Raw genomic sequence first — 11,650 nt, forward strand, 5'->3', positions numbered from 1 at the left:
TTTTGTCTGCTCTTCAGTGTGCAGCGCCCGCACCGAGGACTCGGGCCATTAGGCCTATGTTGGTGTCCTTGGACAGAGGAAAACGAAGTCTCTCGAGCAGCAGCACCAATAAAGCAGACTGGCTTTTACCCTGGCAAGGGTAAAAGCACAGTGATGACCTTGAATGGCGGAACATAACACTTCCAACGCAGAAACCGCGTCCACCTCGTCCTTTCCACTGGCCGTTTAAGCGGCCATGGTTCGGCTTCCTCCTATCTGGGCGCGACATCCCGAAGTCTGGTTCGTAGAAGCTGAAGGACTGTTCCGCCTACACCCTACCACTTCTCAACATGCTCGTTTGGCCCACATCTAGTAGTTACTCTCTAGCGACGGTCGCGCTGGAAGTGTACTCCAATCCACTCCACACAAATGAGTACGACATTCTCAAGGCAATCGTTCTCGAGCGCACCATGCTGTCCGAATGTTATCATCATCAGCCTATATTTATATCCGTTGTAGGACGAAGGCCTCTCCCAGCGATCTCCAATTTTTAAATATGGAGTTTTACGTGCCAAAACCACGATCCGATTATGAGGCACGCCGTAGTGAGGGACTCCGGAAGTTTGGACCACCTGGGGTTCTTTAACGTGCACCTAAATCTAAGTACACGGGTGTTTTCGCATTTCGCCCCCATCGAAATGCAGCCGCCGTGGCCGGGTTTCGATCCCGCGACCTCGTGCTCAGCAGCCCAACACCATAGCCACTGAGCAACCACGGCGGGTAATCTCCAATTGCCCTTTGTTGCGCTAGCTGATTCCAACTTGCGCCTGCAAATTTCCTAACGTCATCCCCCCACCTTATTTTCTGCCGTCCTCGACTGCACTTCCCTTCCCTTGGTCCACCCTACGCATTAAATGGTCTGCCCAGCTCCATTTACCCTTTAATGGCAACTAGAATATCGGCTATCCCCGTTTGCTCTCTTATCTACACCACTCTATTCGTGCCTCTTAACGTTACGCTTAACATTTTACAGCGAAGCTGTTATAGGATAGGTTCCAGGAGATTGCGTCCATAGAAAACGGGAAGTGTAGTGCACAACAATTTCAGACACGTCGCGCAACCTCGTGGAGTCGTATGAAAACGCCGGGTTGGCGGCGTTTTCAAACTAAGGATTATAAAAACTGTGTATTATAACTTGGTTTTCGCCGGATCTTACGTTTGCTTATTCTTTACGTGACGTAGGTCACACTGGCGACCACGTGAGCGCGTTAGCGCTTGTGTGTGTGCCGCGGTTGGCGTAGCCGTTTTTAATAAAACGCTTTTACGGTACGGTGATCGCGACTGTGTACGTTCCCCCTGCAACGCCTACGAAAGACATCGAAACGTTCATGATAGACGTTCAATTGTGCGATGCCCAACGACGATACGCCCACTCGCATCCTGGGGCCAGTATTCACTGCAGCTGGTCCACCATAGTCGCAGCTTCGCTGGCTATGGCTATCTTCACAGTAGTGGAAGGGTTTTGAATTTTTTTGTTCCATCGCCCTTTACGCGGACCTTAACTGTCCGAACGTAAACGTCTCAAACAGCTTATTTCCGAGGAGGAACTCGTTGACCGCCGACCTACACAACTGCGTCACTTGCAAGCCGTTTTAAGAAACCGAGCAGCAACTTGTGAACCACCAGCTCCTGCAGGAGCTTTTCCTGCAGCGTCTACCAGCGTCCGTTCCATCCTAGCCATGGTGTCTGACCTCTCGATGTCGGCTTTGGCTTCCACTCTTACAAAATTCTGGAGGTTGCCGGACACTCTTCCGTCACACCAGCTGTCTCATCGGCACGTGTTCCTGACGTTCCTGTGGTTTCGCCGCACTGCCCATCTCAGTCTGCCTCACCTAACGATATCATGGCACTGCGCCAAGGCTTCAACAGCCTTTGACAACTTTTTGTTTCTGTGCTTCCACAAACCCAACCAAAATGAGCTTTGGATCCTCCAGGCGATCTAACACACGTCACACCAACTGACGCACTCGATCCCCGTTCCCGAACCATTCACTCAGCCCGCAACGCGGCACTCAATTTTACTGGTACGATCAGCGTTTCGGAGCTGCACACACTCATGCGCCTGGCCGAAAACGAAGAAAGGGACCAGTAATGGTGACGAGTGGTTATCTCGACACTCCAATCGCCTTTTTTACATCGCCAACACCCCCACCGGAGTCAAGTTTCTTCACGATGCTGGCGTCAAGGTTTGTGTCCTGCACACAAATTTTGTCGACCGTAACCTTTCCCCCATCCGTCATCTTCAAGTGGCGCATGCTACGAGCATTCCTTGTACCGATGCACATCGCTGCTTGTAACTTGCGCCAATCGTTCCATTCGAACGTGATTAAGTCAGCTCAGTTCTGCATCATATATATTACACCACCTAGGTGTTTGATAGGCCATTAACCGGTACATTCAAAGCAAAACCAACCAATAAACCTTTTCTAACATTTAGTGGCATTCGAATATCCGTAAATCAAGCTTGAAGTGTTTTGAAATGTAATTTTAATGTTCGATGCAATGAGTAAATGTCCCTTGCAGACGCAAAGAAAGCAATGGCGTCTGCGTAGACACACACTTGTGCTTTATCGCACAGTGGAAGTGAACTTAATAATACGTTAAATAAGAGATGAGAAAGATCAAAATACTGAAGTACCTCCCTTAACTGATTATATTCTGACGTCGAAAAGCCACGTTGGGAGCAATAAAAGTCCCTGTTTATTTAAAATTCAAATATGCAATTTGTAATATAACGAGGAAAACTCTGGTTGTTAGGACATTGAGAAGGATGACATCTTCTAGACTGTAGTGTAGTTTACCAAAATCTGTGCGTCATGCGATGATGTATAGCCATTCAACAATTTCCCCCTCTCTTGCTGAAGAGGCGCGCCCTAAGCGCGCTCCCGATTGCAGCGCCAACACAGCGTTGCGCAAGACACGCAAAATAAACACAGATTGCATCTCTGCGTTCGTTGCGTGCGGACGCGACTACTATAGCTTGGCGACCCGGACGTGAGACGCTGGTCGTGGCAGCCTCCGCTAGGCTCCTGGCAAGCTCGCCGCCTCTTGAGTAGGAACGACGGCACGGCTAGTTCGCCGCCGTCACGTTGATTCCTACATTGGTGACCCGGACGAAGAACGCCGGCCACGAGACCACGGCGCTCACCAGACCACGGCGCTCACCGGCCACGGTTTCAGCACACCGGTCACGGTACGAGCACGCCGACCACGGTCTGGCGCACCGGCCACGGTACGAGCACGCCGGCCACGGTACGAGCACGCCGGCCACGGTACGAGCCCATAGTACGACCACGCCATCCACGGTACGAGCACACCGGCCACGGTAAAAGCACGCCAGCCACGGTACGAGACGCCGGCCACGGTACGAGCCCACGGGACGAGCACGCCGGCCACTGTACGAGCACACGGGCCACGGTACGAGTACCCCGCTCACAATACGTGCATGCCGGCCATGGTACGAAACCGCCTCAGTGAGACGCCGGCCACGGAGCGACACCGCTTCGGTGCGACGCCGGCCTCGGTACGACACCGGCCTCTTCAATAGCCGGGGGCCCATGTAGGAACACCAGCAACGGTTGCCCGCGTTCGCACCGAACGCGCGCGGCTTCCGTGATTTTTGCTGGTGCCTCTGGCGGCGGCTCGGAGCTCTTCGTCCAGATCAGAACCGGACACTCATCGCTCGCAACGCCCGAACGCCATTGGTTGACGAACTTCCCCTCGTGAAACATCTTTGTCTTCCATGGGGGGGGAGCCTTGTAGGGGCGCGCCCTAAGCGCGCTCCCGATTGCAGCGCCAACACAGCGTTGTGCAAGACGCGCAAAATAAACACAGACTGCATCTCTGCGGTCGTTGCGTGCGGACGTGGTCGCCCGTCGACGGGGGAGCGGTGGCGGGCGACGCGACTACTATAGACCTTTTCACAAACCGACGTTAGAGCAGCGCCATTTGCCGACGCGGGCGACGTCTAGCGTCAGAACATGTTATGCCGCCATTTTGGACTGTGCGCCTTGCGAGAGCAGGCCAGCCGCACTTCGGTTGTGTGACCTTCGCCGCGCATTATTTCGATTGTTTTCTTCCGTTTCGCCTGTCTTGTGCGGCTTGACTTGTTACATGTTTCACGTACTCGCATGAGCGCTCAGTGTGGTGTGCCATGGCAACAGCAAGCCCAGCCAGTGGATGTGGTGTTTCGTCGTTGGTAGCGGCGGCAGCCGCGTCTGCTTCGTCGAGACCTGGCGTGCTAATCAGCTGTATATTTCATTGTTATTGCTGGACACATGTGACCGTATCGTCGATTGAATCTGATCACCATTAGGTTTCGCGGTTGAGGGTTGCCTCATTTAGCGAAAGCAGGCGCGTACGTAGCTGTCGGGCAATGCTTAGAACCAGGCGCCGGCGGCCCGACGACGCGTGTCAGTGGTTGGTAGATATGCGGTGGTTACTCCATACGCTTCCGACGCAACTGAACAGCTCAATCATGCAAAATTTATTGGATCTGGTGTGGTGCAGTGTGCTTATAACCAAATGTCAAAGCATAAGCGTGGCGATCGAGCAGTGCGGTACCTGCAGCGAACCGACGCGCGACAGTGATCACAGATGCCAGCGCAACTGATACAGCCCAGGCGCTAGATTTTTATTTTCTATCAATCCCAATAGGGATTATAACAGGACTTGTTATAAAGATATATTTGTTTACCTATATTTTACGTTTGTTTACCTGGAATGGCTTTTCTTTCGAATGTCTGAATTTGGAACAAGCTTCGCTCACGGTGAACCTTAACGTATAGATCGTGCGCGAAGTTTGCATTGAAGATATCGCGTACGGCAAGAATTGTTCGTGTGCGCTATCTCTGAAGCGAAATAAGCCAATAATATTGCAGCGTTAGGGCCATCTCTGCTCTTTCTCTAGTTTCTGTGTAATGTTCATAATAAAGCAATGTCGAGTCTTAACAATTGTCGAATCAATACATATGCATATGACTGTAAACCACTACTGACCGTGAGTGAAAAGCGCTTAGTGATCAGCGAAGCGGTCACTGCACGCACGTAAGTATTTCACCTGATTGACTGTGCGAATAATTAATTTTTTTAGTTACTGTTAGTCTTGCAAGCATGATGCTATTGTCCGCGCGTACCCATGCGAATACAATTTTTTACGTTCTAACTTGCGCGGGCTCATTTAGCGCGTTTCTACACCATGCACAGTTAGCGCATTACGGTTCCCGAACTCTAGCACTGGCGCTAGGCCGCGCTGATGAGGTAGACACGTTCGTTTTTGCATTCTCTTGCTGCCCAAGCACATAGACAAAGCTCGAAGATGGGTGAGCTCGATGCAGCACCACACTGTTGAAGTTATTAACTTTATGGGCAGGGCCGCGCAGGGTGCGTGTGAACGCAGAGACAATGTTTTGGTGGACACAGGGTATGCATACATCTTCCATAGGACATGATTTTTCCAGATCGTTGCGAAGTGTATTTACCGACTAGTTCTCTCGCAGAGTTCTTCAATTTGTCTTATACCGGTGTCACACGGCCACTTTTTATAGCGATCGAGACTGATCTGGATCGTAATGTTCGACCGCGATTGGCTCCCTTCCGCAGATTGAGCAAAGAAGCCAATCGCGACCAAGAAATTCGACCCAGATCGGCCTCGATTACGATCAAAAGTGCGCCGTGTGGCCCCTGTATTAGGCACTGGAATGAAGTCGTGTTTGAAAGAATAACAAATCTAGCCTCTGCCACTACATACGAGAAAATATTGCATCGATGAGCTGACAATTCTCGCAACCTATTGGGAAATGTGCCGAAAAAGGTTTGCCACAATGCGTTATTTTACTGATCTGTGCATTGGTTCACATTAGACTGAAATGCTTAGTCCTCAGGTGATGCAGGAAACCGGCGAAATGTGAACATATCACATTGGCAGTGGTCTCACGGAGTGCTGTGTTGTGGACACACTTAGTCCCCAAAATCTTTATTTTCCGGTGGTTGTTTGTGCACCCATAAACTGCACAGTGCTGGCCTGTAGCCTTTTGATGAGTATATATGCCATTATTTACGAGCGTAAGTCATTCGTGACAAAAATAAACGGAAACATCGAAGGAAAGCTACCACTCCGCAATGCAAGCGCAAGGCAAGCTCACAGTCCAGACCGAAGAGGCAACACTGACACATACTCTGCACGCCAGACCGTCGGAAGCGCCCTCGTGAAAACGTCTATAGCTTAGCGACCCGGACGTGAGACGCTGGTCGTGGCAGCCTCCGCTCGGCTCGCCGCCTCTTGAGTAGGAACGACGGCACGGCTAGTTCGCCGCCGTCACGTTAATTCCTACAAATTGAATCTTGGTTCATGAATCATACATGAAGGATGGCGGGAGTAAAAGCTGCATAATAGCAGCTTGACTAGCTCCCACTACCTACAAAAGGGCTGCAAAGCAGTGACATCTAATAGTAAACAAAACATAATATACCAAACAGGATATATGCTAACTTTCACAATAACAATGATTCAGAATTATTACAAAAAAGTTGTCGCAGTTTCACCTGAAAGGCGAAGCATCAATTGCGATAGCAAATTTGAAGAGAGCTATACGGAGTAATGATAGCAGCTTTATCAGCTGTATAAACTTGGCCATGCAGAAGCACCGGCAACACGCAGAACTGTTGTCGACGCCGTCGGCGTTTTGCCCGCGTTCGCACAAAATGCGTACGGCGTTGGTGACAGTTGCCGGAGCCTCTGATATAAATAGGCACTTGATGCCGCAGCTAAACGTCGCCTCCCTTCCCTCCCCCTCTAGCCCCCCTCCCCGCCATTGCCTTTCGCGCGTCGGAAGAAGGCGCGTTTGTTCTACAGTGATTGTAAAGGAGGAAAGAGACGCCTACTTCTGCAGCCCTTAAGGGAGCACGGCGCAGAACGCGCGTTTTTTCTTCGCCGTGCGTTCACTCCCCGTGAAAGCGCGCTTCCCTCGCGCCCTTTCACTCGCACATACAGCGTTCGGCGCGCGGCGACGATTTCATCTCCACTGACGTCATACGGAACCTCACGGCAACGACGACGGCGACGCCGACGGCAGAAATCTGATTTGGAGTGTCCATATAATTGCTATCGCAATAATAAATAAAAGTTTGTTCCTCCTCCTTGAAGTCTTGTAAGCTTATCAACGCTTGTTTGTGTTGTGTCAGTAAGCATAGGATACAGTAGTGAGCATAGGATAGAAATAACGAATGGTAAATGATAAGTATTGTTTCAACGGAAGTAGATAATGGTTGCGATAAATTATACCAAGTATACGTGCAGTTTTTGTTACTACCTGCTGTACATGTGTGTCCCATAACATGTTATTCGAAAACTTAGAGGGAATATACTTACAGGAAACCCTTACGCGTATTGGAATTAGTCTTTCTGCACTTGATATATTGTGTTTTGGTGCGAGCTGTCTGGGTCGTGCCCGAAATAAAGTCTGTCACTTTCTGCACGACTATAGATATTTGTTGTAGGGAAGTTGAAGTGTTAAACGCCTAGTTATTACCATTTTATTCACATTTACTTCACACACATTGACATTTTATTCACATTCACATTTCACATTTCACATTCACATTTATTCACATTTTATTTGTGTTTTTCTTTATCTCGGACGGTTCCATCAAAAATCGACATGTTCACTTTTCAATTTCTTTTCTTCCATTCCTTTTTGAAAAACTGTTAATAGAGAGGGCATGGCACTTGGCTGACAAGCATGATGCCTAAAACGCCGTTACTGCTGTTGCAGATGCTGCCGTGGTTCCTCGTCGGAATGTCGGAGAGGGACAATGGATGCCTCTTTTTCGTCGTCGATGCGCAACCTTGCAGAAATGCAAGCTTGGAGTGCGCATTTTCCGGACTCGCTGCCACGGGTGTGACGTCACCAGCGACCAGTCTACAAAAGGAGCAACGCGAGAACATCGGCTTCAGAGGGCATGGCACTTGGCTGACAAGCATGATGCCTAAAACGCCGTTACTGCTGTTGCAGATGCTGCCGTGGTTCCTCGTCGGAATGTCGGAGAGGGACAATGGATGCCTCTTTTTCGTCGTCGATGCGCAACCTTGCAGAAATGCAAGCTTGGAGTGCGCATTTTCCGGACTCGCTGCCACGGGTGTGACGTCACCAGCGACCAGTCTACAAAAGGAGCAACGCGAGAACATCGGCTTCAGAGGGCATGGCACTTGGCTGACAAGCATGATGCCTAAAACGCCGTTACTGCTGTTGCAGGTTAGTTACTACTCTACGTATCGCAGTGATAATAGATGCTTGTTCGTCCTGCCATGCCCTCGTAGATGTTGTGCTATTTTGGTGGATTGCTGGTCAATACTGCTGTTGCTGCTGATGGCCGGGGATGTTGAGGAAAATCCAGGCCCAAAAACTGCTGAAATCTTGCAGGAAATTCTGGGAAATCAAAATGCATTGGATCGCAAGATAGATGATATCAAGAAAGAAATTGCAGAAGTGAATGCTAAAACTGATAAGATGCAAAGTGTGCTAGCCATGTTCGACGAAATGAAAACTAGAATAGATAAATTGGAGACCACCGTACGAAAACAGTCTGAAAAGTTAATCGATTATGAAAATAGAAGCAGACGAAATAATCTTGTGGTGTTTGGTCTTACTGAAAGCGCGAACGAGTCTGCACAAGTGTTAAATAAACGCGTTGTAAATGACATTTTTTCTAAAGTTCTTGGCATAGAAATCACTACAGTGGAAAGAATTCACCGAATTGGCAAAGTAAATCCTGATAGACCAAGGCCTGTGATCTTGAAATTTTATGACTACAAGGAAAAGAATACCGTCCTCAAAAGCTGCGCAAAGCTAAAGGGAACTTCAATCAGGATAAGTAATGACTATGCGAAGGAAACTGTGCTGATACGAAAGAAGTTATGGGAAAGTGCTGCCTTGGACAGGGACGCAGGCGCAAAAGTAGTTCTTGTGCACGATAAACTTCGGATAAACGATCAGTTATACGCATGGGATGACGTCAGAAACAAGCGCTACTTGCTCTCGGGCAAACGTGATACTGATCAAATGAAGCGAAGTGAGCGTGTTGTATCAAGTAAGTCAAATGGATCTGATAGCTCATGCAGCTCATTTGAGACACCAAAAAAATAGCTAAGATTGCTCTCGTTTAATGCGCGCAGTATAGTAAACAAGACTACGCATCTTGAGTATTTATTGCTTTTGCACGACCCTCACATAACCACCATAACCGAAACATGGTTGCATGGAAATGTACCGAATGATTGCATTGTTCCTCCCAGTTACAACATATTTAGAAAAGACAGAGACTCACGTGGAGGTGGGGTGTGTATAATAGTTAAAAGTTCTCTGAATGCTTCGTTGATTGATTGTGAAGTACCAGAAACTCTCTGGTGTAAAATAACTCGTGAAAGTACTGTTTTTCTTATCGGAGTTGTATATCGGCCACCCTCAAGCTCCCCTGAGTTTCTCGAAAACCTGAATAAGTTTTTATATTCTCATGTAAATAGGAACACTAGGTTGGTAATGACTGGAGATTTTAACCTACCGCATATAGACTGGAAAAATTTTTCGTATAGTGGTGTGGATTCAGTAAGTGCTGAAAAAATACTAGACATTATGTTTACGTACAATTTGAAACAAATCGTGCTTGAAGATACTAGAATTACACCGACGTCAAGGTCAGTACTAGACTTGGTGTTCCTATCAAATAAAATAAATGATTACAGTGTGACGGTAGAAGATGGTATATCGGATCACAGGATGATCTGTCTCGATGTGCCTATCCGAGCAACTAGAAAAGTGAAGAGCTATGTTCCAGTAAAAATTAAGGACTATGCTAGGGCTGATGACACTTCGATTCTTGATTTTTTGGAGATTCAATTTGATACTTTCAAGAGTACCGCTGGTCTAAAAACAGTAGAAGAATTATGGCAAGAATTCAAATGTGTTATAAGTCATTGCATAGACAAATATGTTCCATCGCGGGTTAAAAAAACAAAGCAGACAAGTCCTTGGATCACTCGAGATATAATTCATATGAAAAGAAGAATTAAGAGATGGCGTAAAAGGAACACGTCGCCAGTGGTCTTGGCTAATCTAAAAACTGAACTCAAGCGTACTTTGGCTAAATCTAAACAAACATTCTTTGAAAAAAACCTCAGCGATTTCCTTAGGTCCTCACCACAAAAATTTTGGCGATATTTTAGCGACAGGAAAGAAATGGTTGACGAAATTCATGTTGGAAGCAACATTATAAGAGAAAAGGATAAAATAGCAAGCAATCTTAACAATTTTTTCCAATCTGTATTTACCGTCCCAGAAACTACTGTGAGTATAGAAGAAGCCTTACATATTCCCCCTACTGTTCCAATGGAAACACTTGAAATCAACCAGCAAGGGATATTTCAGCAACTACTCAAATTAGATACGAAAAAATCGAGTGGACCCGATAATATACCTGCTGTATTCCTCAAACGATACGCAGAATGGATGTCACATTATCTAACTATCATCTTTCGAAAATCATATACAACTTGCTCACTGCCGCAAGACTGGCGCACCGCGTTCGTGATACCTGTATTTAAAGGAGGTAACCGAAGACAGGCAACAAATTACCGTCCAGTGTCACTTACTTCAGTTACTTGCAAAGTCTTCGAACATATAATAGCAAAACACATACTCAGGTTTCTAGATCAGAACAACTTACTATATCCTTATCAACATGGCTTCAGGACCGGGTTATCAACTGTTACACAGTTAATAGAAACAATTCACGACTTTGCAGGTGCAGTAGATATAAGACAACAGGTTGATGTGGTTTGCGTGGATTTTGCGAAAGCTTTTGATAAAGTGCCTCATGTCGAATTAATCTTCAAATTACACAATGCAGGAATAAATGAATGTGTAATAAAATGGATTGAAGCATATTTAACAAACCGTACGCAGGTAGTTAAACTGGATGACTATGTATCAGATTCATTAGCTGTACTCTCAGGAGTGCCCCAAGGCTCAGTATTGGGACCACTACTGTTTCTCCTTTATATCAATGACATCAGTAGTGTGGCAGAAGAGGGTGTTCAGGTTAAGCTCTTCGCAGACGACTGCTTAATTTACACCACAATTACTAAACTAGATGACCAGCTTAAAATTCAGAAATGTTTGCAAAATTTAGATGATTGGTGTAAGAAATGGAAAATGGAAATAAATTATTCCAAATCTACATATACACACATCAGTAAAAAGAAAGCTATCTATTCCTTTTCTTACAGCATTGCCGGACACTTGTTGGAGAATGCGCACCAGTTCAAGTATTTAGGGGTAACAATAACACGAAATTTGACATGGAACCAACATATAGATAACGTCTGCATGACAGCCTATCAAAAGTTGTACTTTCTGAGAAAAAAACTAGAACATGCATCGCGTAATGTAAAACTTATTGCATACACCACCTTCATCAGGACGATACTAGAATATTCAGCCGTTGTTTGGAGCCCCCATCAAGTGACGCTTAAGAGGAAGTTGGAAAGGATACAGAGACTGGCGGCACGTTTTATTTGTTCGACGTACCGAAGGAAGGAATCGGTCACGCTGATGTT

The sequence above is a fragment of the Dermacentor silvarum genome, chromosome 3 (genome assembly GCF_013339745.2).
Source record: "Dermacentor silvarum isolate Dsil-2018 chromosome 3, BIME_Dsil_1.4, whole genome shotgun sequence".
NCBI lineage: Eukaryota > Metazoa > Arthropoda > Arachnida > Ixodida > Ixodidae > Dermacentor > Dermacentor silvarum.